At 40.3% G+C, this 24,479-nt stretch overlaps 1 protein-coding gene across 5 annotated transcripts in view; it reads right to left on the reverse strand.

The window, feature by feature from the left end:
* EPS8 (EGFR pathway substrate 8, signaling adaptor) overlaps positions 1-24,479 on the reverse strand; it is a 138,283-nt gene that overhangs the window by 73,620 nt on the left and 40,184 nt on the right. The gene's annotated exons all lie outside the window — the stretch shown is intronic.

Genomic DNA, 24,479 nt, shown 5'->3' on the forward strand with positions numbered 1-24,479 from the left:
TGAACTTCATAGTTTTGATATGAGAGCCTGCTCCTACTTTAAATTGTTAGGCCAAGTTGGACCTGAAGCTTGGCTGTTCTGCAGTTATATCAGAGTTTTATTTCTTTTGACTGTGTACAGCGCTTACTGTATTGTGTACATAAAAAAGGTGTGCATAGCATTTAATTTTTATTTGTTTGTTTTGACCACCTCACATAACCACAGTCTCTGGGAAAGGAATTAGAAGTTAACTGTTAAAAGATTACAACTACAAATGGCCTGGGTTGAGTGAGGGTTCCACAAAGGTAAAGCTTAATTATTTACAGTTTAGTTCCTGAGAGACTAGGTCCCAAGGTCATTTATTACCAAGAATGAATATAAATCACTGGTTTCTATTTTCGTAATGCAATCACCAGCATTGCATAAGAGCTATAAGGTAAACAGGAGGAGATATTCACCCTTAAATAACACCATGGGACAGACTTTATAAATGACAGACGATAAATGTATCTGCTAAAAAAGGGGAGATATGTTCCAAAACAAGAAGAATTGACATAAGTGGTCAGCCTCTTCACTGAATCTGCAGATGAGAGAAGTTATTCAGAACATGCCAGCAGCTCTCCAAGCAAACCGTGAAAGCGAAAGCTCCCTGGAGCAGCAGGAGCTGATCCTCGAGCCTGTGCTGGGGAAGCTGGAGCCACTCTGCTAATCCCTGTGCCCACAGGACAAGCCACGCACTGGCATCGGAAAGCCTGCCAACACTGCACGGATTGCACTACCAGTCAGATGATACTGGCTGTGAACCCAGCCCCACCTATGAAGCTGTCCTCCACTGCGGGATCCTCTCCTGAAACTCCAGCAGGGATGCCTTTTGCTGGCACAAGTGCTGGGGAGATACCGGTAGGCTACAGAGGCAGGAGCAGCACGAGCAGCAGGCGCAGGTTCCCGCCTCTGCACGGGGAGGAACAGGAAAGGCACACACCCCGTGAGCCAAGCAAGTACAAAGGTTTCAAAAACAATACACCTGGGAGCAGGCACAGCAATATTGGCTGGAGTCAGCTTTTAAAACAACAAAACAATCCCTAGGATGGGCAGGGATCTTGGCTGCAGCCGGAGGGCGCACCCAGCAGTGCAGAAGGACCTGCATGCCACAATCCCCCAGTGACAAGGGGATCTTGAAACTGTGGATTATATGCTACAACTTCGACTAGCTGTCATCCCAGGTGCCTCTGTATTTGTATCTTTATTGCAGCAACCATCGTGGCCCTAAAGGTATCTCCCAGTCCACACAGGAACAGATTATTTCATCACTTTGTTATGGTCAGCAAAAAAAAAGAAAAGGAAAGAAGAAGAAAGAAAAGAGAATTATCATGAGAACAACGATGAACCCAGTACTAACTAAGGCATAGTTCAGGGCAATACCTGGACTCTCCATAGCATGGCTTGTGTGAACAGCCCTAATCACTGGGGCCAGCACCCTCACACACTCCCCAGGGTGATGGTGGCTTGGATAGCTTGCAAAGAGGATGCAGAAAAAAAAAAACCAAACAGGTGATTTGGGTGTGTGTAACTTTAATACAGGTGTTAATCACACAAGCCAGAAGAGCATAATTTTCAGTACCTGGCTCCTGAAAATAAAGGTAGTTTCAGGTAACTAAGATTGAACATCACAAGGTATAAAACATGCACTAAGCCCTGTGCTGATTTGACTTCCAAGCAGGTATTTGTACCATTTCACATTTGTATTTATTGTTCAAGTTCCAAAAGGATATGATTCTTCTTCTACTTCAAGGGAAAAAATGCCATGTTATGCACTAGTAGTTAATGTACATTGGACCACAAATCGCCATTTGTAGAATAAGCATATTAGGAGGGTACACATCATTATAGCCAAGCAATAGTGTTTATGCTTTATGATGATAGCAGTAGCAAAACAAATGCTTGGTTATATGAGGAATGAAAGTTCAATGATTCAGTATCATAACAAGTCAACTGCAAAATGAATATACACAACTGTATTACTAAGACAATATATTATTGCAGAAAGTTTTACTCTGGTGAATAAGTGGGATCACCCTGTTGTTACTGAGTTGTATTTAAATGGGCATAAAGGAATACAAGTGTGTTAGTGACCTTATCAGAAGTGACAAAAAGCTACAAGTTAATCCTTTTTTTATACCTTGATTCCCCCATCCCCAAAACACACACACACACACACACACACACACACACACACACACACACACACACACTACTTGTGTAGCCTTAGCAGTAAACATTTTATGGCTAGCTCTCTTTTTAGGAGAGTTAAGAATAAGAATTCTAAACAAAATTCATTCCAAATACATACACAGACCTTCATTTCTATGAGCTATCAATTAGATAGTGGCTTATCAAGATCCTTTGAATACCAGTCTATGCAAATATATTGAGTTGCAAGAAAGAGATACATACTTAACTCCTGTCTGTCTTTTAGCCTGTGAATCACCTATTGTTTCCTGATTCTGTGCTATGCTCACCAGTTTTTTGGCCTGTAGCATCTACTCCTTAACTGTACTATGTTTAAATCACTGTAAAAATTGCAGAATAATTTAGGTTGGGAGTGATCTCTGGAGGTCACCTAGACCCAACGTGCTGATCAAAACAAGGCTAACTTTGAAGTTAGACTGAGATATGATCTATGAGTTGTGTACAATAATCGCAACAACTCCTCAAGCCACCAGATATTCAGCAAGTGATCGACAAATAGCTCCTGACCACCAGTAAAATAAACTCTCCCATTTTGATCTCATGCTTACATCCTGTTACATCTGAATGGGATCAAGAACAGAAATAAAGTTCTTGGCAAGAGCACAGCTGCCAACCTGTGACTCAAATGCACTTCAACAGTATTTTATGAAATCTGGTGTTGGGACAAACTGGCTGAGGAGAAGGCAGCATAGCAAGGACAGATAGCTGCAGGAGCCCAGAGGAGGAAGGTGGACAGCATGGTGGGGGGAGGACTGTGGGTGAAAGTCAACAGAGCATTTCTCTGGAGGACAGCAGCAGAGCTCAGCTGGCTAACACATGGAGAAGTTCCTGCAAACCCATTTAGTATGGCTTGCATGGTCCCTGGTGACCCAGAGATCCCACTTCATGAAGACATCTGTATTCGCAACAGCCTTACTGCAGCTGTTATACACTCCCCTTAAGCAAGGCCTCACTATGGGGCCGCGAGGAGGAGGGCGATTGAGTTACAAGCAGCTCAGTCCTCTAGCATAGAGCACAGAACAAACATTTACTATCTAGCACAATTTGTTAGGCTGTAAACTGATATCATTGTTTAGGACTAGCGTAATTCATATATATACACACATACATATATTTAAGTAAGAATTGTAGTACCTCAGTATGCCTCAATATGTTTGGCTCTGCCTCTTTGGACTTGGCATATACACTGAGGCTATAATAAGGAGCTATGCCAAGTGCAACAGGCTGTACATTATTTAGTGGTTTGACCATCCTACTCTACAGTTTGTCATGATTCTCACATGCAGAGACAAACCCTGTTAGCTAACAAGCTTGAAAATGATCACTGAGAATAGTGTTGAAAGCAGCCTGCATTAGAAGGTATGTCCAAAAGACAGGAACAAATTTTGTTGTTCACACTTTGACCATACTGGAAAATTGAATAACTGCTTCTCCACCAGCCGCAGCAACAACAGAATGTTCTGAGCAAATTCCAGGTACTTTAACAAATCACAGTGCTTAAAATGACCCACTGCTTAAAATCCCTAGTGGCTGTAGCAGTTCCTGGCAAACTGAAAACATTCTTCCTTCCACACTTCCTCTCTGCAGTACAGCTGAACGACCTTGGTGGTGGGAGAAGGTCACTGCAGATGAGAAAATAGTCTTTAAGACACTGTTTCACTACTTGATTTTAAGCACTAAATTCACATTTTGGAGACAATGCCAACTGTATTAAAAACATTTAAGTCTTGTGGCTTAAAAGAAGATGCAGGGGTTCCAAGAACAAGAATTTGAGAGCCCCCTCAAACAATCCCTTCCTGCAAGTCAAGGAAACAATAGCATGAACGATCTCAAAACCATCAAACTACTAAATGAAAAAAGAAAAAAAACACAAAAAACAACCAACAACCAAACAACCAACACACAAAAGGAAAGGCATGGGGCAGGGGGACACACACTTCTAACTTCACATACCCCTCACTTTGCAAACTAACATAAATCACTCTTGCATGTTACTTTTAAGATTCTGCTCATTTGTATTTTTGCCCTTTCCCAGCCTCTTATGGTCTCCCATCCTTCATGAATAAGCAAAAACTGTGAATAGCTCACAAGTGAGTTCAGACAGTTTCTCAATACCCTAAAGTAGTGACTTCCAAACTTCTGGACAGGAAGGTCTCAGTATTTTTTACCAACAGGCATCCTTACCTTTATATTGATTGCTTTACCCTTAAAAGAATCAGTTTTAAATTCATTTTAAGCAAAAAATTTACTGTATGCCACACCTGTCCTCTAGACTCAGGGTATGTCTTAAAGTCAAGGTATGAAGATGGGCTAGGAGCCACAGAGTATACATTAAATAACATAAAAGAGCAGTTGCCCCTGAGACTGCAAGCCCAGTACGCAGTGTGGCTGCAGCAGCATCCCAGGAACCTCTGCTCGGGGTGAACTGCATCAACTCAGCTCACCTGATTACTCTTGAACCTGTTTCACCCTGTCTCCACCCCCACACCTATCCTCTTGTTAAAACATTATGTGTTTAGAAACTTGTAGCAATTATTCTTTTTAACAATTAACATCAAATCCCAAACCTTTTACAGCACCCAGACAAAATATTACTCTAATATAATTAATTCCATGTAGCTCCTCTTTCCCTCATAACTCATTGCTCATTCACAGCATGGTTGCATCTTCTCATGTGCTGGCTAACAGTACCAGCAATCTTGTAGTTCTGGCCACAGATGAAATGATAAAAATAAAGTCAATAAAACGTGGATGTACAGAAGACAAATAGTAAAGCTAGGAAAAAAAAAAAAAAAAAAATAATGATTTGAAAACCCTGTGCCGGTCTGGTGCTACACTCCAGCTTGCTTCACTTCTATGCAGCTGACAGGTATTTTACCACAGTTATTTTATCAACAGCTCTAGGGTGTTATACAGATGACTCCAACAAATAGAAAGTTCCTTTGAACTTATATGATAAATATTGAAATAATGGAGAAAATAAGGGAAATAACTTCAAAGCAGGTTTGAAGCACTTTTTCTGAAGGCCGTTTCTCCTCAAATGGGTTTATACTTTTCTTCTGTAAGACTACTAATCTCCAAAATAAATAAAATTAGATAAATGCTTTGAGAGTAAAGGCAGCAGTTCTGGTCCAATAAACAACAACATAAAAACGGCACCTTTGCACTCAGCAGATCTGCCTCCGGTGTGCAGTCAGGAGCGATTGCTGCTGACTAGTGAGATAAATAAGGTTCTACTACTTCCATGCTCATTTGCAACAGGATACCAATGCTATTGTTCTGCAGCAAACTAAATACTACCGTCTTCTATATATAGCTAAGTTTGTCATTAATTTTCAATGACATATCTGGAGAGTTCTTGCTGCACCACTCAACAACAGGTAATGGGATACAGAGACAATGTCAGAGCATGCTTCGCTCTGCACAAACTTTATGATGTGAAAACGCTCAGGAAGGGAGATGGGCCTATGAGATTGGCAAATGGTTAACACAAACAGAAATTCCAGCCTTGTAAAACTGCTTTTCAACAAGCACCTTCCAGATTCAAGGACTGCAGTTTTTCTTCATAAAATGCTACAGATGCAAGCAATCCTAAAGGGGGGAAAAGTAGAGCAACAAATCAGTAAGCAAGTGCATTGGTATAAAAGATTTAACAAGCAGTTTTCACTGCGAAAGTTCAATGTCACATGTGTGGGCTATATTATATATGTAATTATTATATATTATATAGAATATATTATTATATCAAATAAGAATATATTATGTTATTTAGATTATATTATAAGGTATATTATATAGAATAAGAATGCAACCTACACGTATTATACATAAATACCAGCTCATCATCTCAATGAAGACTATAGACCAGAAAAACTATTTTAACTTATACTACCAGAAACGACTATATTGTATTTTACAGGACTGGTTAGTAAGTGATTAGTTAGCCAGTTCTCACCATTCAAATTCGCAAGCTACCACTTCTCAGAAACTATTAGGAGAGAAAATGTATGCTTGAAAGTGAGGGCTTAAAATATTTTGGAGTATATTTTGACAATACTTAGAATAACTAACTAGTAAGAGTGCCTGCTCTTTGGAACCTCGAAGTCAGAGAGAAGGGAGCCTCTGAAAGAAGAAACAGGAAAACAAGAAGCCCAGCTTCCAGAGCCTGCCAGGACGCACAGACAAAATGCATCACCACTATTTTCTTACCATTATCGGACTTGAAGCTCCTGAAAGCCAACTATTTCTCTTAAATCAAATATAGCATACACCATATTTCCATCTGGAAGTGCCTGCATCTTTAGTAACATCTCAGTAAAAAGTCAGTGTTGCTGTTGTGTGTCACACTGCCATTTTTCTCAGAAAATCCAACCTAAAATAATTATATCAAGCCTGAAATTTCTTATAAAGACGACAAGCAGTATTTTACTCTTTAAGCTAAGTAGGTCTGCCGTATTAGTTTTGGTTTTTTTAATTGGTTTCCTTTTTGAAAAATTCTTTTTTTTCTTTTAATTTTTTATTAAAAAAAATAAAAGATGCAGTGAAGTAGCAATAAAGACTTCAATAAACTCCATTGTTTGTCTTAATGAACAGACACAAAGGCTGAATTAGTAGGTGATATCTCTTCTAAAAAAGTATTATTAAAACCCCTCCATTTGTGCCAGTAATAGTGTACATGCTTGTGATATGTCAGATCCATTTCATTTCATGCCACCAAAGAAAACATCAAAAACTTAAGACAGAGAACAGAAACAGAACCACTAAAAGTTTCATGTTGTTACTGACAGTCAGAGCTTTCCATTCCTTCTGTATTTCAGAGGATGGATGACATCAACAAAATATTTTCCTCACATTGAAAGAGTCTTAAAATGGTGCCAAAGAAGATTAGAGGAACTCGCTCTCTTTTTTGTTCCATCTTTAGGTCAGACACTTTAGAGTTTTTGGCACACAATAAAATAAACTAAATCAACTTCTCACATTTGTGGCTTTTTACGACTCAAGCTGCCAAGCCTTTTAGTTCTGTCAAGTTTCTGCAAGAATTAAATGCTGTTCAAATTAACCTGGCATAAAGGGCTGGGTCCTTATCAGGTGAACACCAGCACAGCTATCACGAGTTCAGTAGCTCTGCAGCCATTGCTCCCTGGGACTCAGAAGACCAGAATTTGGTCCAGGACCAAATCCTGACAGTGCTCCCCTGCAAGCCAAGGTAGCTCTGGGGAGAGGAGGGAAAGCTTCTCTCACAGGTTCCCCTTCCTGCACTTATTTATTACTATTGCTACATCCTTCACCTTGATAATAAAGGCAGCTGGTTGAGCTGCTCAGAGGCAGGCAATGTGAGGATGAATCCCAGGAAAGGTACTAACAGGAGGTGACAGGAGTGCAGGCTTGCAATGTATCTTGATGCAATCGCAGGCCTGGGATGCACCATTTTGGTACAGGAGAAATTCTGGTTTTAAACACCTCTCCTCTAATATGTAGGGGTACCACCTGTGCAACATATGCTTACATACGTATATGCTCCAAACATTTGCACACCAGAAACAGTTATAGCAACTTGTTTTCATGATATTCATATAATGACATTTGGTTAAAAATAAATGGATATTTTGGTAAGAAACTGCCATGGAAGCAAAATGTAACACTATTCCACTATTTTCCACTTCAATCTATCCCTCCCAGGGCAGGTTTGGGATTATCCCTCGTCCTCCGAGGCCTCACACCAACTGCACCTTCATTAGTCCAGGCTGCCACATTCCACCTTTCTGAAACATTTTATATCTGGCTTCTTTTACACCTCCTGAATCGTGAAGTGCAGCACATCTTCCACCACAGGAGGTAGACAATTTCTCTCCATGCTTTACTTTCTCTCACACAAGACTTTGCAAGCATGTGTTCTCAGTCAGCAGGCAAGTGTCAGGCTCGTATCAGGAAAATGTCCTTTTATATCCCTGACAGTCTAATAGTAGCATATGGCGCTCTCTTGTTTCACAAGGAATCACCGAGAAGTATTTTTTGCCAGTTCTTATGACTCAAGTGGAAGACAGAGGCAAACTTTCAGAGCGTATCAGCAGATGTTCCCTTAAATTCATGACTTGTTTCCTTGTTTGGGCTTGATGAGCATAACCTCGTAAGTGCTGGCATTTCTCTACCTGCTAAACCAATCTACTGTAGAATTAACTTTTGTGTTTGTGCATGGCCTCAGTTTGGATCACATGCATACGGTACAACAAAGAAATACATTAAATTTCTCTCAGGTAAGCTGGTTCATCCACACAGTGGTGCATTGAGATTTTTGGTACAGTCCTAAAAGCAGCAATGCCTGGGCATCGCTATACCAACACTGCGACGTTGCTGCTTGTGCTGGCTAGATATCTTAGTCCATACCTACACATAACTGTTCTGGTAAATGTGACCGAGAACTCCTTTTGGAAGGGACCTGCCTTCAACTCTGCAATCAAATACCACACACTGCAGAAGTGGATGGGTTCTTACTGGGCAGACGCTTACCAGAGTGCAAGTGCATCACTGTGTTAAACCTAAACGTAAAAACCACAGATCACGAAACCCAAACCACCTTATAAACCTAGCACACAGTTGAGCTAGCGTGTTAACAAACATTACGGACATTGGCACTTCTGTTTCCATACCCCAGTCCACCTCCTGGCCATCACCTTCTGTACCATCTCCCTATGCACCTCCATCATCATCTTTTTCTCCCCTCCTTGAACTGCTCACTTGCCATGGAGAACCAGGTGATGAAGCAACGTGTTACACATGCAGTAAGAATCCCTTTACAATTCCACCTCTCGGGACTTCAAAAGTTTTTCTGCCACTTGCATTTCCAATCCTCAGTTGATTTTTGCTTTCCGAAATTATGGTGCACAGAGCTTTATGGGGGTCTGTGTTTGTTAAAACACTTCAGAACCTTTGCTACTCAACCCAGTTATTCAGTAAGAATCTGGGTACTTTCCTATCCTTTCCTAGGGAAGTAAAGGGAGAAAAAAAAAAAAAAAAAAGTTGTTGAAAACCACCTTTTTTCCTGAAGTTCCACTAACCCATTCTCACCTAGGAATCACAGCAGGGAGCAGTATCTCAAATGTCTCCTCCCAAGCAGGCACAGCATCCCTGTGAGGGACACAGGGAGGATGGACACACAGACTACACAGGATTCACGTGCAAACTGTGCAAGAGCTGCTGCTAATGGGCATCAAAGCTAAAGCTTCCTCTGTCCCCCTGGAAAAAAAAATGTCCTTCGTTATTTAAAGGTTTCATGTAAGCATTTTCAATCTTGAAACAGGAAAACTTCTCAGTAAAAAGCTTTGAAATTGGATTCCTTTTTGCAAAAGCGTCTAGTTTGGAGGAGTGATTGCTGAATGTATACAGGCCCCCTCACCCCACATCACTGCAAACAGATTCTCAAAAAGCTTCAGCTCTGGATGGGCAGTTTCTCCATTTAACACATCCACTGATCTGCTACCATGTTCTCATTTTGTATTTCTGTTTAAAAAGTTAAAAAAAGTGTGTCCTAATTCATAAGCAGTGTGACAGTTCTGGATTTTTCAAGCATTTGTTAGTACAAACAGAATTAAAATCCATTTAAGTTCAGCTGCAAACAGAGATTTTAGTAGACACTAACAACTCAGGTAGCAAAATAAATAACAATATTTTTTTCTAGGCTAACCCTGATGTTTGGACAGGTGTCTGGGATTTACACAACATGATGGTTACTAAAGTATTCACATCTGTACATTAAAGCTGTCACCAACTTATAATACTCCTACCTCCCTCCTGATTTGGATAAAAACAGAAACAAAATACCCACCCGCAGTTCTCAGAGTTCTCCTTGACTGATCACAGAAGTGAATAACCGGGCTGATTTTTTTCTTCCGACTCAAAATGCGTAAGTGACTAACAGCCCCCTGCACTTTGATACAGTGCTGAAAGGAGGTCTCTCCTTCTGAAGGGAAAACAGATCTTCTGTTTCTTTTTACAAGCAAAAGGGGGAAGAAAAAAAAAAAAAAAGAGATGGGAGGAAAAAAAGGAAGCTTTCCGAGGAGAACAGGTGCTTTTAGTTTTGCTTCTCCATGCCTCTTTCATTGCAACTTAAATTTGCATACCCTGTTTTTCCTGAGAAGAGAACAGGTGACTGGAAAACCAGTACACTGATATATATTAAAAAAGCATTTAAAACAAGAAACCCATTAAGACCGAAAACTTATTCATAAGACTCTCTACTCAATCCTACTCCTAGAGAGGCTGCTACAAGTCAGATTTCCTCAATGCTCTTCATTTTGCCTGTAGTTCTGCACTTTCACTCACATGGCTTCCACTGGCCTCGCTCTCCTTAAATTATGAGGAAAACTGACAAACTGAAGGACAGCAAAGGTCAGGTTTATGAGCACCAAAGGAGAGTCCAGCCTGGCTCCAGCGGGAAGTGCTGGCTCACGGGGAAGAGACAGAGCCCCGTTTCATTGCTGCGCATCCCTCATTCATCCCTCCTCTATTTCAGTATAAACCAACTCTGCCAAGCCAGAACACAACCAGGGCCCATCATGAAGGATTTGTCTATAAGCTCAATTAATTAGCCAGTGTAATCACCAAATGTCTCCCTTACCATTGGTTTTCTCTTTTTATATCAACTTGTAGCTTAAGGCTCCAGCCAATGCTATGTACTCTTGATATTGTATATGTTGTGAGTTACTAACTACATGGATTTCGATACATGCAAGCCACCTGAAAAACCCAGGCAGGCAGAAGTTGCTGATAGCAGAGCTGAAACTGCTGATACCTTTGACAGAGCAGAATTTTTAAGGACTAAGCAGGAGCAGATGGATGGCAGCATCAGCTTAAATGTACTATAATCACTCAGTTTTAGATGGCTGTTAAACCAATTAATCTCTACAAAAATCCACACAGGATACTGTAACGTTATCTGTGTATTTACTGTGTATTGTAAAGTTATAAGGTGTTATATTGAAATAAAAATAAATCAGAAACCATAGTACAGTGAGATACTTTGGAATAAAAGTAAACAAATACCAATTACAGCCTTTTCATTAAAACAAGCACTTAACTAGTAGTGACGGAAGCTAGACAACTATAAAGACCCACTAAGATGCTAAAATGGTACCTGATCTGTTCTTGGTGAATGTCTGAACACTGATGCTTATTCTGGTGAATTCCAGCACCTTGTGCATTTCGATTCTAGGAGTGCTTTCATAATCCTTATAAACAAAACAGGTTTGAAACAAAAATGCTTGTCATGAGGAAGCAAAATATGGACTAGCATCCCTACTGTATACCCACTCCAAAACATCTTCAGGAGCATATTAATCTCTCTCAGACTCATAGCTGCTATTACCCAAAGCCTTATTTTCTCAGTGTTTTGTGATTGAAAAAGGAAAAATAAAACAAAAAAGATCAAAATGTTAAATTTAGCTTTTTCTGCTTCACTCTCTTTAATTACTTATTGAAAGGAATTCAAACTTCATGAGTTTGAAGCAAGCATTCTTGAACAGAACACAAAGCATGGCAACAAGAAGGGAAAAAAAAAAACCATCAGCTTTCAGAAAGAGAAAAAAGAAAAAGGGAAAAAAAAAAAAGGAGAAAAGAACGTAGTTTTTCCATGTGTTCAGGTCCCCAATTACTATTTTGCTACTTGAAAGCATCCCCTTAGCTCATGTTCACAACTTGTTTTTGAAAGCTCAGCAAGAGCTTAAACAGTGCACAGTAAATAAATACACATACTAAAATAAACCAAAGTTCTCTTTCTAAAGCAAAATAATTAAAAACACTGCTGTAAAAAGTAACTTTGTTTCAGTTAAGTTTGATGAACTGTAAGTAGTGTTCCTCCTTTGCACTAAAGGAAAATATACAATATTTTAAAAATAGAGAGGAGTTGACATTGTCTTTTTCAGGAAAGGAGGAGGGGGAGGCTGGGTGCTGCAGAGAAGGAAATGGAGGGATAGAATAAATCCAAAAGTAGGACAGCCATCAGTGTTGCATCTGAAGTAGTCATCACCACTCACCAAGCTGCTGTAGCCTATGCACAGCTAGTACTCTGAATTCATATTAGAAGGCACTCAGACACAGGGGAGCTGCAACCGGGAATCTTTTAACATGACTCATGCACGTAGCTGTTACAGATTCAGGGCATTTTAAAACTACATAGAAAATTTCTAAAAATCCTCTCAAAAACATCAAGTAAGGTTGCTTGCAATTTAAAAGATTTACTGATATGTTAAAATGCTAACACTCTTTTAAACTATTCAACACAAATATTGTAAGATAAACTATTAAAGCATCAATATTAAACATACTGAACTGTGCAAAATAAACCAAAAGTACCAATATCAGGGTAAGGTGATTAAGCGCAGTTTTTTTCCCCAAAATTTTGGAGGACATTCAGACCAATTTAAAAATTTTAAGAAAAAAAATAAAGTTATAGTGAGCTACAGTAAGATTTAACCTGAAGTGGAAAGCACAATTTGTATCTTTAAAATGCTTGTTATTAACTTCACTACTTCTACTAAAACCTCAAACTTCAGTATCACTGTTCTTAATTCAGAATTCAAACTTTAATAATGTTCTCCAAATGCCAATACAGGATCTCCTGAAGACACATCATTCTACAACAATATTTTTTGAAATGTCACATCAACTATTAAAAAACAACACATCATGAAAAGCAGACTATGAAACAAATGGGGGGGGGGGGGGGGGTTCAAGTTGCTCCTGTGTAGTTTGAACCAGGTTTTGAGTACAAGGAGTTTGAGCAAAAAGCCACTCATGCTGAATCACAGTGTTCATTCCTGGGGCTGGCTGAACACGGGAGGGGAAAAAGTTGCAGCTGCTTCTGCAAGCACTAGGCCTTCAAGCAGTCTGTATTTAGCATCATTAGCATTCACAAAGTTATTTCTTAGCAATCTGGTCAAACACAGACTATGTGGTCAACCCACTCCTTAATTAGATGACTAATTCTGAAAGTCAAACACTAATATCCAACAGGACACTGACATCGGAAGGATTAAATGACTGCTTCTAGCAAATGAACTGAGAAGCCAAACTGGTCAAAAGGCAGAATCTTGTGCTTGGGAAAAAAAAAATTACAAAAAATATTAAAATCTAATGCCATTAAAAGAGATAATGCCAAAACGGTGGAGTAACACTGCAGTTCAGTTCAGCACGGCTCCACTAATTTCTCATGGGCTGATTCCAGATGGCAAGCGGTTCCTGCCCCATTTGCCACCTTCCCTCCTGGGAAAAGGCGAGCAGGTACTTGGGACCATCCCTCTGTTCCACCTCCCTACAGCCCTCCTTTCCGAGCAAACAGCCTGGCACTCAGACCCAACTTGCTCCTCTCTTCATCCCCAGCAGGACCAAAGCTGGTGACAATATAGGTGTGGCCTGACATTTACATTTGTGAGTCACTGTCCTGTGACAATAACCACAGAAAGAGACTCTCAAAACCCCAATCTCTGGGCTGCCCAATCATACAGCTACTGAACCGAATCTTACCTACCATTGCTCAAAACTTGAGTATGATTTTCTCCATCCTGTGGCACCCTTTTTTGCTGTCCTCTTTGGCAATTTAGTTGTGTGAGAAGAAAGCAGTGGTTGGTAGCTTTATCAAATTAACACCCATGTTTCCTCCACTGCGAATAATAAAGGGGATATACTACATGAAACAGTCCTCAAAGTTCAGTTCAGCAAGAGAACTTAAAAAAACAAAATGAAACCAAAAACACCACGATTTTCAACTTTCTCATTATGAAAATAACTGAGCCAAAGATAGCAAGATTACAGATAAGTGGACCAGCCATAACACTGTCTCTGCAGTTCACAAGATCAGAGTACAAAGTGTTTCAAGAACACTTTGAGTGTTCTGAGTGAAACTCAAAAGAGTTTCTATTATTGGAATACAACAAGATATAGGTTGAACGAGGTGTCTTAAGTTACCTTGGACTTAAGCCCTTCATATTGCTCAAGAATGTATTGATAAGTACTTTAATTCAACCATTTCCAGTTAGGAAAGAAGGAAAGAAAAAAAAAAAAAAAAGACAAAGCTTAATGGAGAAACATAAGCAACAAACAGTAAATTAAGACCAAATGTACCTGGATCCACTGAAATGTGTTTCCTGCTCTGGGACCAGAAGCCCCTTCCTTGTCTCTATGGGATGGGCAGCTGTTCTCTTCCTACTTTTAAGTCCTTGATCTTCCCAAATGACGTCGTTAAGAGCCGGGAACAGGACATGTGCCAGGCAGAAACAATCAGCTGAGCCTGGGCGGCGGCAGGCTGCCCCAACTCACCACCCGCACCCCGCAACAGGAGGGTCTTGGGCACAAGGAGCAGGCTACCCCAGCTGGCTGCCCACCTGGCCGTCTGCAGGAGATTCAGGAAGCCTAGGTAGGTGCAAAACTCTCTGAGTCACTGGTGTTACACGGTTTAAAGTAAGAGCATGAGAAACATGAGTTGTTTTTTTTTTTCCTCAGCTCAAATTAAAAACGTAGATAGCGGCTGGCAAAGGGCGTTTTCTGAGTACTGCCGTAGGGATGGGTGAAAGGCAGTCGAGGTAAAAGTCAACAGCACCTTTAATTAAGCTGCCAAGAAATTCTTGATCTCAAAGTCATCTTTGTTACTGTCATGGACACAGCAAAATGAAAACCAACACGCAGCTCCCTAGGTATTATCCACGTTGGTCACAACTATTTATCAATATCCACTGAAACAGAAGGGAAGAGTGAAAACTACTTGGGGTCTTGGGCTGAGAGACCAGATCCCATATCAGGCACATGATGCCTGGGCCCCCACGCACCCCTCCTGCACTCCTTGTTCTGGAGAGAGGGATGGCATTTAGGGTTTATTTTTCCTTTTCCTGCAGGAAGTTCTACCCCACGCTTTATCTCCCAGCTCCTTACGTAGGATTTGCATTCTGACATGAGTGCAATAACACCCACAGACATTAACGAGAGGGAAATGACAGCGGCGCAAAGAGAGCCACTAAGGGCACCTGCGGGCACTGCCCAAGGAACAGGGTCTGACCTGGTCCCACACTCATCCAAACCGATGTTACACTCCTTTCCAAAGGGCGCCTCGTCTTACCTCCCTCCTTCTCCAGTCTCAGTAGGGCCATGGCCCATGGCTCCACATCACCTTTTAAAAAGAGCTCCTCTTCCCTCCTCCCAAATACATGGCTATCTTCAGTATCTATTGACCCACTTAAGTCCTATGTAAAGGTTGCAGCTGAAACCAGTGACTGTGCGAAGTCAATGGGAAAACATTTGAATAATCTGTTAGGCTAACGGAAAAACCCTCAGAGAAAAGGCCCTGGACATTCCTACTTCCCACTCGGAACCACTGATACTCGACTTGCTCTGAGCTGAAACAGAAGCTGCTCCTGCAACAACAGCAAGCAGCACACATACCGTGGGTACAGCTCAACAAAAGTGCAGGCATCACTTCAGGACTTCTAGATCAGAGGCAACACTACGACTCGTTGCCACCTTGGAGATGTCCCAGTCCCATTTGCACATGTCATCCCTAAAACAGGTTATCTCGCGTAAAGAAAATAATGTCTCAAGAAAGATGTGTCTCATTCTCCCCCTTAACTGGATTCACTGTGGACCCTCACTAATTCATATCTCAATGACTCCTTTTCTCACCCTCTAAAATCAGGAACATTCCTGCCTGCTCTCACCACAGGCTGGCGTTGGAGCTTCTCTCTCAATGGTTATGACGATTCCAGGTGAAATTTAGTATAGAAATATTATTTTATTTTAGTACAGCACTCAAAACAAGCGATTCGCTACTCAAAAACAATTTCAGTTTGATTATAAATGATATATCCACCAGCAAAAAAAAAAAAAAATTCCAGATCAGATTTAAGCCAAGTTCTTTCCTTCAGTACAAAACTCAAAACAAGTCTTCTATTGCAGCATCTGCTTGGAAGTCTACAGATTGCCTCTAAGCCTTTACTATATGCAGAAAGTTGTTAGAAGCAACATGCTTCACTTCTTTTGGGACAAAATCCTAACCCTTAAAAAGGATTAAGATTGTGTACTCACAGCTAAGATCAACTTGAGCTGGACACTATTTTATCAACAAAATGAAACTAAAGCATGTAAACCTCGTAATTTGGTTTCACAAAAATAACTTCAAATGAAGCCTAAGATTGCTGGGATAATCATATTTTCATCACCTTAGAAGAATCAGATTCTGAAGATCTACACAGTATAGGTGATATTAATGCTTTAAATCCTCACAAAAGTAATCTTTTACAAGACATTTCACTGCTAATAAGCTATAAATGGTCAAAGGGCCAACAGTCTAATAACTAATTTTGTTATGTACTTTGACAAATGATCATTAAAATCATTAAAATCCTCAAATAGCAAATAATGCATTCTTTCATAGTTAATAGTACATTCTTTCAAAGCTCCACCTCAAAAAAAAAACCAAACCTTTAACACAGAGTCAGGCAGTACTGACATTCAAGATGCTGCTTTACCTCTTCCCTAAATGACAAATAACTTTGCATATCAGCAAAGAGGTGTCATCTTCTTTATGAGTTAAGTATTGTACAAAGTTCCTCATTGAGTTTTCCAAGGGCGTTACCCAAGAATTCCTTTAAGTAAATGGTTACCTCGTTTCTGTGCAACATCTCTCCACCGCATTATAATTTTACAACGGTGAATACTGTTGTAAAAGGGAAGAAGACAATCAAAGTATGGCTACTCACACTCGTTTAACTGAAGGAATCATGAATTTAGTATCAACAAAACACTAAATTGCTGTATATTTCAATGCAAAGAACATAGCTTTACAAGGCAAACATCTACACAATTATTGCAGTCTTCTCAAAGCCACTATGACAAAGGTCAATTTTATTAAGCTGCTATATCACAAACAATACGGACTTTTAAAAGGTACACTTGCCTACTTATTGCCATTTTTTAAGCATGCAGCTTGAAAGAAAAAAAAAAACAAAATTTTCAAAGCACAACAGAGAACAGCAAGAATTCTTAGTGAAATGAATACTGCTTGCAGAATTATGTTTTCTAGTCTGCTCTGAAAAATCTCAATGAATATATTTTGCAACACTGAAATAATAATTTGGATAATGAAAACTGAGCACATAAGATCACTAACACATATTATGCCAGAATCCCATAACATTTCAACTGCACCTATTAAATCTCTACCAAACTTGTCAAAGGGATTTTCTACAGAGATTTTTGTGAGCATCAGGAGCATTATATAATTCAATACCATCTCTATGGCTTCCTATGTAAACCACAATGTTCACGTCACATTTTCTGTCAATGGCACACGGTCACACTCTGTTACTTCAACAGCAAACGAAGCACCTAACACCTGAGCACGGAAAAATTCAGAGCACCAAGTGACAGGTCGTGCATATCCTGGAAGCAACAGAAAGACAAGGGACACACACTCAAAGCTTTGCTTTGCCAGGCCACCCAGGTCTTAGGTACCACGCCAGGAGACTAAAGGGCTGGTTAAAAACACTTTGGAAGTATTGAGCTCATCTGCGTAATTTTGAGGAAAAGCCCAGAGCAGAGAGCAGCTGTTCAAACCCAAGGTGGAGTGTCAGAACAGCAACAGATTTCAGGAACTCTTTCCACTTCCCATCACCTATGGGAGCAAACCTAATCTCTAAAATAAGTTATAAACAACACCTGAAAGGTTTTGCTGGTTCAATAATGAGAGTTTCTTTGCTAGTAAAGAATGGAAATGAGCCCAGTGAAGAGACAGGAAAGTGATTCTTTCCCACACACACACATGCAGATGGAGCACTGAGAAGTACAGAAAGGAGGAACTAACTGGGGGGAGGGAGCAGGGAAAGGGGACTATGGCTTACAGCTCCTTGGCTAATTGTATTTTCCGTATCAATAATGAATTTAAAAAGCATGTCAAGAAGTCAAGTAACACTAATAAGTAGAAAGAGTTCTGGTCTGAATTTCTTTGGGTCTCCTCTTCCGCAAACAAGAAAAGAATAAGAAGCAATTTAACACCTGTAGAAGAAATATTCTGGGGTTTTTTTCTTTTTTTTAAAGCATAGAGAAAGATTAGTAAGAACTATAAGAAAAATTCATTTACACAAGAAGGAAAAAACAACAGCTTTATTTAAATAAGAAAAGCAATGGGACAAGAAATAAGAAAAAATGAGCCCATCATTGCAACACACAACCATAATGACTCACGTGTTTGATCCATTTGCTTTAATATTTTTCATGTTAGAAGCTGATGCTCCATGGTTGACCACAATATAAAGCAGGTGATCTTTGTGACCTCTACTAAGAATTTCAGACAGAAAAATTCCCTTCCTCACCCTGCAAAAGGATCAGCATGGAAAGAGAAGAAAGAATGATAACCTTCCTCTTTAAAAACTGAAACCTTCAACCAGTGCTTGCAGTTCAATGTTGTAGAGCTGTACAGGTGTATCAATGTCTCGCCAGTATCCTGAACTTTACTCTTTCTTTTCACAGGAATTTGCATTTCCTTATTTGCTATACAGACCATATTTTTCTGCACTTCACCTCTGTTACAGGAATTAGTAGTTGCCACCAGCTGCACCTCCCTCTAAACAGGCAGGTGCCAAAGTTTGTGGGTTCCTGAAGCTCTCTGGGGAGCACATAACCCTACTTAACACAATTTGATAGGAACATATCAATACTGTGTAAGCTGCCAGCTGAATCAGATCATTATTTATCAGCAATTAAGTCTACCGAGAAAGTAGCACAGCAGTCTCCGCTTTGCCTAAAATACTGTTCAGCCACAGAAGACAAAACATCGATGCAGATCTGTGTTACGAGGTGCATGTTGCATGACCTGCATGAGAACTACAGTACATCAGCAAGGGCTCTTAAGCCGTGGAAAGGACACCAATAGTGATGGAATCGGAAGGATATTAGGAGCTTGGTAATAAATAGGATGTCTTACCACATACCCAGCTTCAAACAGAGCAGCCTGTGCCACAGAAGCCGGTATTGCAGGTTTGCCTTGACCTAACTGTAGAGCAACTGAGGAGTGAAATGGAAATTACACCAGCAGGAACGTGGCTATTCTTTGAAATCGCAGAGTATGATTCAGCCACCCGTGCCCTCTCTTAGTGACTGGTACATGCATTTGAGGGACCAACTGCAAAACGGGAGATGAACAGCAAGCGGCACAACACCGACTACGACAAGCGTGCGTTCCTTCCTCAAAGAAAAACAACAGATAATTCCTAAGGCAGCTACCTAGTTACTTAACATACACTGCCCACAAATACAAGAAAGCAGATGGTAGGTATAGAGGAAATGGATACGGTTTTGTGTGTCTCTAAAAACACACCATCACAAGTGCAAACAGCTACAACTTCATATTTAGCTGGCTGTTGAGGATTTCAGCGAAGTGGCAATCTGCAGTGGCTTCTCTGCACACCCAAAACATTCATGCCACCAAAAAAAGTAAATTTCGTACTGCCCCGTGAAATTTCACATGGTACCATTTTATCGCAGTAGTGTTTGACTGTGGAGGAGATGAAAGTAAATCGGCTCCAGGTAATTGAATTTGGTAATTAAGTATCCAAAATGTACTTAATATTGGATACTTACATTTGGAAACAAATGTAACGTTTCGCTCATTGCTACTACATGACAGATGCTATTTGATTACACAGTATACCACTATACAGTGCTTTTGGGGAATACTGTATGTGAATAAATAGCACAGAGCAGTCTTACTTTTCCCTCTAAACAAGTCCTCTCAGGGGCAGTAGAGAACAGTAAGAAATTCTGCATGGCTTACAGTGGGCCATTTTTCACCTTGCTTACTGAAAAGGTTTCCAAAGAAAGTAAACTCTCCCATTTATTACCTAGGCTGCATTAAGAAGAAATCTTGTAGGTAAAGATATTAGCAACAATAGGTCATAGTAAACATTTTCATAGTTTTACATTTTCTATATGTCAACAGATCCTTCATAGAGAATTTCTAAATAAATAAATAAAATGGAAGAAATTTCCATATCCAAATGATAGCAGAGAGTGTTTCAGCTTCTGCTGCAAAAGCTACAATACAAACTGAGGAACTGTAATAATGCCGACACAGGATTACCTACTAAGATGTACTACACGAAAATTGGGTTGCTAGCCATTTCAAAATATTTTGCTGTCTATCACATCCTTATTGGCTCAACCATTACAGTTTCAGACCTTCACCAAGAACTGCAGCGAGTAACAGAGATTACAACTCTCTTCAGTCAGCGCTGTCTGTTCCTTATCCTGTTCCCAGCTCTGCATTTCCAGGAACAAGGTATCTGTGCACACCTGATAAAAATTAAACCAGATACTAGGATGTTACTTGCAACTACTCATGAAAATACAAATCAGAAAAAACTTAAAATTTTACACAGCACTAATCATACTGCTCATGCTATGAATTTATCTCAGCAATATAAACATTAAACCTGTATTCAGTCACAGATATTCACAAAATATATTATTCATCTAGTTTCAAGTGAGACACTAAAGATACGGAGTACCCAAACACCAATCAGCTTTTCTGCTTAAAGCATACTATGTTGCCAAAAAGCTGATTTCTTTTAAAACAGTTGTAAAAGCCAAAGGAAAAGAACCGGGTTTTAAAAATTAATCATTTCATCCTTAACGATCAGTACAGTCTAGACAAGGTATTGAGAATTTCATTCATAATCCTCTTAGATATCAATGCTGCCTCTTTAAATATCCACACAGCGGTGGGCTTGGCATACCCTGCCTGTTCATACTGAGCTTGGAGAAGGACACGGGAGCCGAGCGGGCTGGTGCTTGCACAGACACCCCCCGAGCTTCTTCACGGAGACGTTGCACCGCACAGCTCCTCCTGATGTGGGAAGCCCATCCCTTTCAGCGTGCTCTCCATGTTCGCCTCCATTTCTCTATGTGGGAAGGGAAAGAAGAGTTTTCTGCTTTCCTCTCCTGCCAAATCCCTCCATTCAGGCCTAATTCGTGAACTTTGAAAAGCTGAAATCAGAACCCAGTGGTTTTCAGAGGTCTGAGCGACCCCAGCGAGGATGGACACAGTTGCCTATGGGTTTGCAGAACCAGGTTTTTCACTTGCTCGCTGGTGCACAGCTTTTACTGCTTGTTAGGTTAAATGGTGAAGCACCAAATACTTAGTCTGTGCCTGCAGCTAATTTACAGATACTGTGTGTTTATAATCCAAAGTCCCAAGTGGGCATTCAAACGAATGCCAGATCTTAATAACTGTATTTTAACTCTATCAAATATTTTAAAGGAAGATAACAAGATATTGCCAGCTATTAAGCAAGGGCATTCCTCTGCTAAGTTCTCTGATTAAACACATGCAGGAAAAGCAATGCACTTAAAGGAAAAAAGGAGCATGTATTGACTCCTTTTGTCAGCCATATTTTCTTAACACAAGCCAACATCAATCAACCTCTTCACTCAATGTGCAATTCTCACCATCTCCATGTGGAACACGTTAATGAGTCTCCATTAAAAAAAAAAAATCTGTCTTTATCAAGCACACAGCAATAACCGGCTCTGGTATACACAGTGTGGCTTTCTATATGTTAAAGAAAAGCTAAGAGGTTCTCCTCTTACAATATGATACTGGACACTTCATTTCAAAGACACTGTATTAGCTTTGACTGACATAAAATACAAGCTCACAAAGCCAGTCTGCATGTTCTGTTTTGTTGTATTTTTTCCCCCCTTCTCTATGCTCCTGCCAGCACTGAATTTAGTGTTCACGTGCTGGCTTGGCACTGCATTGAATGCAGCAGCAATGCAGCTGCAGTGTTGAGCAGTGATGCTTGCAGACTGCAACAGCAAAAGTGAGGTGGAGAAGCTTATAGCAGAGAAACACAGGCGGACTTCACCCACTGCGTGAGGTCTCCTGCTGCCACAGGTGATGTGGGCAGCCGAGACAACGTTCATCTGACCACTGACAAAGGGTAGTCTCTGCGGTTGGAGACCACATAAAATATGGCCATCCTACTAGAAAAGTGAGAGTTTTGCAGTGGCAAAGGAGGCCGTACCACTGTTCTCCTCCTCCAAGGAAGGTTTTCTTTCCTAAAGTGAAATGATATGAAAATTACATACTTGGCTAAACATGTAGTACTCTGGTGAATAAGTTTCTGCTGGTAAGAAATGCTTTTCCATAGAGCTATACACACCCTAGCACAAGCCCAGTCCTCCCCACAAAAGTCTTGGTGAGGAACCAACTGGGGAGAAGGAAAACATGAGAAGTTACCTGTGGATTAGACCAATGGACTGCAGGTCATGAATCAGCTGGTTTCCATACCCAGTATGTAATTCACAGAGAACATTACAGACTGAAGCTTTCACATAAAATTATAAGAACAATTAATGCAGTCAGCAAATGACCATTTGCTGCTCTCAAATGTTGCCTTAAATGCAGTTTGCAAAACAGCCTCAGAAGACACATTTCACCCTCCTCTACTTACAAATGAAAATAAGAAATGGTGCATGTGTACTGGGGGGCGGGGGGGGGAAGCAGTGTTGTCTCCTTTTGATGATTTGAATAAGCCATGTCTTTTTCTCTTCCGCTCATCCTCTGAAGAACATTAATTTGCCCCAATGCTACAACCAAAACATGTAAAGAGCTGGTGATGAGGTTCATCAAAGCGTCAGGATTAAAAAACAGCAAGCACTGCATATGGTTTCTACAAAGCTTACTGCAGGTCATCTCCTAATTTCAGCCTACATCTGAACACCTATCTGCATGTCAGTGAAAAAGTACTGCTTGTAGCCACTTTGCTCTCCTCTCAGCAGGCTAAATCACCGTTCTACAGATGCAACTGCAAGGGTATCCTAGAGCCCATCCAAGCACATTTCGTTTTGATTTTTTTTCTTTTCTTTTTGGCAAACAGCACCCATATACTGCTCTGGTGTAATCAGGTCTCCTGACAATGTGAAACTCACACTTCAAAAAGCCCACTGACAGATGGATTCAATTTAAAGCATGACTATGAACAGCTGCTGCTGATCACTGGCTTGTAAAGTGAACTCATTCATCACAAAATATTTCAAAAGACTGAACTGAAACGGAACAAATGAATTTGAAGAAGCATGGGAGGTGCAGTGTTAGCCTTGGAGAATGTGTCAGATGTAAAAAGCACAGCTATGGTACTGCTATTAATTTATTCCTGTAAATGCTGGCTCCACTCTATTAGCGGCATTCTCCAGATTCTCAAAAATCCAGGAGAGGAGCCTGAATAAGATATTAGAAGATGTAATTAAATACTCCTTACTGAAGGTGATTTTAACTAAGTGAGCCACTAAAGGGAGATGACAGCATGTTTAAATTGTGCTGGGGAAAACTTCAAGATGACAAGCCTCAAAAGAAATGCTGGAGGGAGAGGAGGTTATTTCCCCAACTGCTCTAACTCAGCAAGCAGTCCCATCAGTTGTGCAATGGGGCCATGCACTCTGCCTTTGCCACCTTCACTTTAAATACTGCGAGAGGCCTTAGTGCTTTTAAAACGTTTTCATCTTCCTCTTTGATCCTTCAGTATGGCTGCAGTCAAGAACAAGACAACCTTCAAAGTACATAGCCTCACAAATGAAATCACCAATTACGACGGTCTCTGAAGAGATGGGGAGCTGACACAGAACTGAGTCATTCACGCTTTTTTTAAGTTCAGGAATTATACAGCCAAAGTAGACATTTTAAACTTCACTGTGTTTGTCATGGCCACTGGATCATCTCCAGTTTTTCCCAGAGTACTTCCTATAAGTTATGTATGGGGCAGCTTCACAGACATTGGGAATGAGGGTAATATGCAGGGAAGAAAATTCTCCCCAAGTTGCCTCAGGTGGTAATTCATTCTTGCTAGGGTTTTCTAGCAGGGGGGAAACAAATAAAGTTTCCAAGACTTTCTTGAAGGCAATTCTTTACCTAGAAGTGATATTCATAACATCTTTAGACAGCTGTACCATCAAACTATAGTTGTACTAGTGTGACTTCATGAAGAAAGCACCTAGGTCTTATGTAGAATATTCATACATATATTCTAATTTTCACACAGTCACTTTTGTATCAACATGCAGTTGTTACATCAGATTTTCGTATCTTAGTATAAAAAACGTACTCATCTATTTTGAGCTGCAGTAAATTTAATAATAATTTGTCATCATATTTATTGATAAACAGAGAGTAAAAAGAAATAATACTAACCCACAGATGGTCCCCAGGTTTTTTCCTC

The sequence above is a fragment of the Nipponia nippon genome, unplaced genomic scaffold (assembly GCF_047370975.1).
Source record: "Nipponia nippon isolate SJK-2023a ecotype South Korea unplaced genomic scaffold, ASM4737097v1 scaffold_3, whole genome shotgun sequence".
Lineage (NCBI taxonomy): Eukaryota > Metazoa > Chordata > Aves > Pelecaniformes > Threskiornithidae > Nipponia > Nipponia nippon.